This window comes from Buceros rhinoceros, unplaced genomic scaffold (genome assembly GCF_000710305.1).
Source record: "Buceros rhinoceros silvestris isolate BGI_N320 unplaced genomic scaffold, ASM71030v1 scaffold9674, whole genome shotgun sequence".
NCBI classification, from domain to species: Eukaryota; Metazoa; Chordata; class Aves; order Bucerotiformes; family Bucerotidae; genus Buceros; species Buceros rhinoceros.
Window position 1 is genome coordinate 69681 of NW_010407638.1, and position 6451 is coordinate 76131.

Consider the following 6451-nt stretch of genomic DNA (forward strand, 5'->3'; position numbering starts at 1 on the left):
TTGTCTCCCCTCAATGACATATTTAAGTATATTGCACAATTATTTTACAATTTTTTTAAAATCAAGCTGTCACCTCTTTGAAATGTGCACTTAGAATTAATTTTTCTTAGACCAATATAAATGATATCATGGCTTTGCTTGTCCTAGGAGGGCAAGAACATCTTATAAGAATAAAATTTTCAAGCTCCTTCCACAGACATGCTTATCTACACTCTGCAAGTAGGTTTTTTGTCTTGCATTGTCATAGTGAGTTTGGAAGTCATAGAGGCAAACCAAAGCACGCTGCTATAGCTGTGTCCCTGTGAGCATGCATGTGAGGATCAGATAACTAGGTAACTGGTGGACTAAGCAGCTGGTATTTCTATCCATCTTGCTGAGATTAAAAAATTAATTCAGTTTAATTTCTCAGAAATTGGACATGTCTCTGATCATAGTGTCTACTGCGTAATTCTTAATCTCAAGTAGTGCAGTGCTGACGGGTGCTGCAGGCCAAGGGTAAGTAAGTGATCTACGGGCAATCACAAATGTTCACAGTAGCCAATCACCTTTCATTTATACTAAAGCAAAGGCCTAGGTCTGTTATGTAGTAAAAAAGTCAATTAATAAAAAACTGTGCCCAAGGTAATGTCCTCCCTGAGAAAGCAGGTGCAAAACCAAATCGTGCAGGTGAACTGATTGCAAATTGAAACCAAACAGCTCCTGAGTGGGAAGCGTTTTGCATCAGATGCAAGGGCTGAAAAGGCATGCAGGGGTAGCTGTCACCACTGTGACCGGCTGCAGAGCCAGGCATCTCAGACCAGGGGGCCCTGCACCAAACAATCACAGCGCCCGTCCTCCTCCTGGGCGAGGAGAAGCTGCTCTTTGTCAGCCTCAAAGCAATACCCAGAAGAGGGTGGAGACTAATGTCTTTTCCATTATCTGAAGAACTCACAAACAAGTCTTCCTCCTCCACTCTCCCCCACCCAAAAAGGCTGGAGCCTCTCTGGAGGGTAGCCTGGTATGGAGGGACATGGAGGCACTCTCAGGCCAGGGCTGGTAAACACCCGCAGGGAGCTGAAGGAGTGTCAGGGCACCAGACATGCCTCACTGGGAAGGGGATTTAGAGCTGCATCAAGGGACGGCGATCCAAAAGCCTCTCTGTAACTCCCATCAGTGCCTGTAAGGCCGTAGGTGTTTGTCTGAACTGCAGCGTTTTCCACAGGACGCACCACAACAGAAAAGCTGCGCTCTTTTGGCAAGGGCAGAGCAGTACTGCTGCGGCCAAGCTGACAGCACAGAGCTGTCTGGTGACCAGCAGGGAGTAACGTCTGCGCCAAAACACCCACCACGAAGCCAAAGCACTGGCACTGACCCAGAACACTCACCTGCCCTTGCAAGGGCAGAGCAGTACTGCTGCGGCCAAGCTGACAGCACAGAGCTGTCTGGTGACCAGCAGGGAGTAACCTCTGCGCCAAAACCCCCAACACGAAGCCAAAGCACTGACACTGACCCAGAACACTCACCTGCCCTTTGGTAGGGGACAGGCCCTGCGTTTGAGAGGATGAATCTCCTGCTGTCAGTGGATTTTATGGCCTGGATCGCAAGCTGCAGCGTGTCTTATTGCAGTTCTGAGGAAGTGTTTGAATTTGAAGCAGCATCAAGGGGAAACCTGCTGTAAAGGATTTTGCTGTCCCTGGGCCTGATACGTCCATCCCATCACGTTTACCACTACGGGTGTCTCACCTGACAGTAGGCGGGTTGCAGTGGAAAACCTGCTTAGTATCTGAGTCTGCAAATTCTGCCAGAAGTTGTCAACATGGTTGAGCCCAATTATCAATATCCTAATTCCTAAAAACACTACTTGATTTTAAAATTCACCATCCAAAAACCAGCAATAATAGGGGTTCAGGTCCATGCATTATTGTAAGCTGCCTTTATGATTTCAAGATTTACTTTCTTAGGCATGAAGGCTGGAATGACTTGTTTCAGACACATGAAAATCAAGACTAACATGAAATTACAAGACTTGAGGAGCTAGAGCTTGGTGGAAAACAACGTCTGTCATGAGGTTCACACTAAAACTGGGGGACTGAACCATGCTGCAGTGTAACTGCAGCACCGGCGTGCAGAACTGCAGTAACTTCATCATCAGGAAGTACAGGTATGTCATAGAAATTCCTCTGAGGCCTGTATGTCATACAAGTCAGAAAAGACACTTCTTTGCAGCCACAGAAGCTAGCCAACAAAATCCGCAGAGCCCGTGCTACCTTCCCAAACTCTTCATACTAGCGGTAAAAAGGCACGTGGGAACCACTAGGCAACTGCTGCTCAAAGCTGCATTGGAGGCTGTGTTTTCACAGGGAGTTTGTACTGGGGAACATTTAAGAAATCTTTCCTTTCAGTTTCCATATCAGGTTTCCAGATCAGCGCTCTTCCCAGCCTCTCCTCCTCCGGGCTGCTCGCAGTGTGGAGTGCTCTTTTCCTGTTTACCCTCACATCCCTTTTTATTACTAGGCGGGATTTTTTTTTTTTTTTTGCAAAGCACACTCAGGCGCCTGCTTGTTTTTTCTAAAGCTCTACAGGGATTTGTTGGCGTCTTTTGCAGGCAGGTCATCCTGTTTTCAGACAAAGTTCCTGTCTTGTTAAAAACAATCATTTCTGGATGTCTCTGTACAGCTCCTGCTTTTAATCATCCTGGGTCCTTGAGCCATGCAATCTATACTCCAAATATTTAGGTTTTGTTTTTGTTTGTAGCCAAAACCAAAACCAACAACAACAAAAAAAAAAATGAAAGGGAAAAGAAAGGAAAAGCCCACAGAACATTTTCAAACAGCTGCCATTCTGCAAGACAGGAGACCTCTGCGCACCGCAGCAACACAGGCCAGCTGTACACGGGCTATGACACACTCAGGATGAGTTGGCTGCCACTAGCAGACAAAAATGGCAGGAGCAGTGACAAGGCCCTTTAGCATGCTCAGAATGCCCTTGCTGCTCTGGGTAGAAGCAAGCTGGCTGCAGACGCCAGTGACTGGGTGAGTGCCGGCCAGCCCTGCTCCCTACGGCTGCAGTCCTGCAGGGTACAGCTAGGGGATGGGATGGAACGGGCTGGCCCGTCGTTTAGGCATCGTCTGCACTCTTGAGCACCTACCTAAAAAAAAAGAGTAACACTGTTGTGCTCAATAGCAACAATTTTCAGAGCAGATCAAAGCCCTGTATGACTTTCAAACCCATGGAGGGACAGTAATAGGGACAGTATAATGCTATATAACTTACTGAGTTTAACTTGTATATTGAGAGAAAAGCTCAGACAACTGCCTGTCGTATTTCATCTATTTTAATTCTGCACATGCCCCCTACTACTGCAGCAAGGGCATCTATCCAAAGAGTACATCCATGCTGGCAGCACCTCCCGTGACGAGGGGACCTCTATCATTTTAATTCCACTGAAGCTGGAACAGATATTTTACTCGGCTTCATTTGAGACAGAGTCAGGAGATTACTCTCCATGGTTCCTTTTATAGCCAACAGTAAAACGTATTCTCTGTTAGGGGACACCTAGCACCCTTAAATTAGGATCCTCTGCTGACCACTACACTGTGCAGTCTCCTCTCATTGCCCTAGTGAAGGGGGCCAGTGTCCCGCCTTTTAAAAGTTAGAGGGTGTGAATAAACCATCAGTAACTAACTGGTGATATAAGACGCCAAAGTGTTTCACAAGCGTATTTAGTACTCTTTGCTTATAAATAGATGGGGGAAGTCAGTTCACAGAAGGTGATATGTCACACCTTAAGCTGGGACAAGGAGTCAAGTCTCTTTTATCTGACCTCAGAAGAAGGGCTGGATCAATCTGCCAGGCTGTGCTGCTGCCTGCATTGCTGCAAGGAGGACTCACAGAAGCATAGGGCTGAGCTCCTGAGCTAACACTTTCCAGCGTCTTACCTATTGGGAAATGCTGCTATTACAATGGCAAAAGAAAAAACTAACAAACAAACAAACAAAACACAACTTTTTCTCCTTACTGGCTCCCAGTTTAGACTACAACAAGCTACATCTTCAAGGGTCTTGGATCACCTCCTTGCAGCTGAGGGAAAGCTCACTTTCAAGTGTACCTCCAAGGTTTTATGTCCTGTTATGTTCCAGGAGGTGATGAAACATGTTTCAAAATATGTATGTTTAAAGGTGCCATAGCCTGCAGCTCCACTAAGAGAAAGGGTCTATTGTGTGCTTCCCGATACTGAACACTCATGTAAAAGGATCATCAATCAAAGTTTCGGGCTTTGGTAAATTTACCCCTGACAGTTCTTATAGGAAGATGTTACACAATCCCTAACTCAAATGCTTTGATCTCCTAAGTCAAAGTCAATATGTCCAGCTGGATAAATAGCATTAAGCCCAGCACTGCTTCCTGTGTAAGTGATAAAAAAATGATAAAATTCTGACTTTCAGAAGCACAGGTGCTTTAAATCAATAGAGTACAGTTCACCAAAGCTATTAGTAAGACCCCTGGAAGTCCTGACTGGGAGCAAAAAGATTTGAAATTTTCATGATCCTTAGTTCAGATATGGAGTGTAAACTAGGTCATTTTTGGGCAGCCACAACCACTGAGCCATACTCTGAGCCAGTATCAATCAGAACTCTGCCATTTGCTTAACTGGACCAAAGTCCCAGTGCTGAAATTCAGCCCCCTGCACTACCAGCCCCTTTGCAGTGCAAATGATTAACTTTCAAGGATGTGCTCCCAGAAACAGTTTTACAGCCTTGTCCCTAGTTCTAACCAGCCCTCTTCTCACACACATTAGATGTGTCATTATCCCTTCCCTTTCAGGGTCCTACCATTTTTGAAACCCTACTTAGTCTCCTTGAACTCCTAATTGGCCATGGTGAGAATGCTTCCTCCTCCGCCTCCTCCTAGTATTATCATGGGCCCACAGCTCCTCTTTCTGGACAATAGCAGGGCGGGGGGTTCAGGCAGGCTTCCTTCCCTCCAGCTTACCCACTTTCCAGCATCAATAATCTATTACAGATCCTGTCTTACTGCCCATTCCCCTCATCCCTCAATAATAATTATATTCTTGAAAGCTTGAGATAAATATCCTGTTACAAAGCAGATGATCAGGATCAATATTACTTTCATCCTCTAAGTCACTACTTGTGGGGGAGTGGAGATAGTCTGTTGAGCCATATGGATGGTTTTCCATCATTCACAAATGCCACTGACAGCAGGGCAAAAAATATTTTTGTGTGTGTGATCTTTGGGTTGTTTCAGCTGAAGTTGAGTCTTGGAAGGCAAAATTCACCCTGGTCCAAGGGCAACTCCATGGCAAATATAGACCACACATTCGTATGAAAGCCCTAAAACCATATAAGAAATTTCAGAAGAACGTGAACCTTGTGCTAAGAAAATCCATGGAGGAAATCTTTAACATACAGATCTTAGGAATTAATTTCGATTCCTATAAAATGATACACCCATCCTCTCTCTTCCAAGTATACAATGACTGTAGGTTCCTAGAAGTGCGATGTTTTCTAAAAAAAAAAAAACCAACTAAATTGATTCCTGGAAACCTTCACTGGAGTTGGGGGAAGGAAAGGAGGCAGAGAACAAAGTCCTCCCTGCCATTTCTCAAGAAGCATTTGGTACTTCCTCCAAAAGTGAACTAGACCACATCCATGGAGAAGTGTGAGGTGGCCTCTCACCCAGCAGCAGCAACAAAACCAGACACCTTGAGTTTCAACAAATGTCCTTGCTGGGTAAATTATGAAGAGCTATAGAAAACAGTCTATCTAAGAGTATGTCAGCTAAGGCATTTTCTCCCCATGCAAGTTAAGAAGAATTCAGACAAAGACTGGACTAGGTGGGCAGCCTGTTCTCAGGGACAGAGATGACATATCATGGGGGGCTGTTATCTCAGGTTCAGGGGCCCCATTTTGTCTAGACCTTGCTCCTTCCTCCCTGACCTCATCCACAGTTCATTACCCCCATCCCAGGCGACCTGGCTGCTCTTGCCCTTAGGCAAAAACAACCTCAGGAAATGCTTAGTTCCCTCTTCGATGGCCCATGTAACCCTTCATCAGTGTCCCTCAGGACAGTGCATGTAGGACATACGTCAGATGCCCAGGAACTGCTTGCAGGCAAACACTTCAACCCATAGTTAATGAGGCAACTTTCATGTTTTTGGAGGCCTGAGTATGAAGGTCAGGGAGGAAAGGAGACAAAGGGCATGGGGCTGGAGCTGCACAGATCCACAGGGCAGCTTTTGGCATAGGGGAGGTTTTACTGTCACCTTTATCTCACTTGTAACCCCTTGTTCGAGCTTGCCTTTCTACAGCTGGACCGGATCCTTCTGGCATGTTTTCCCCATCTCATCTCTACTGTCTTTATGGTCAGAAGCTCATTTTCCCCTTCTTTCTAAAGGCAATGTGCTGTATCCAGCTTAATGGATGATCAGAGCAACTAATCAATTCCAAGTCCT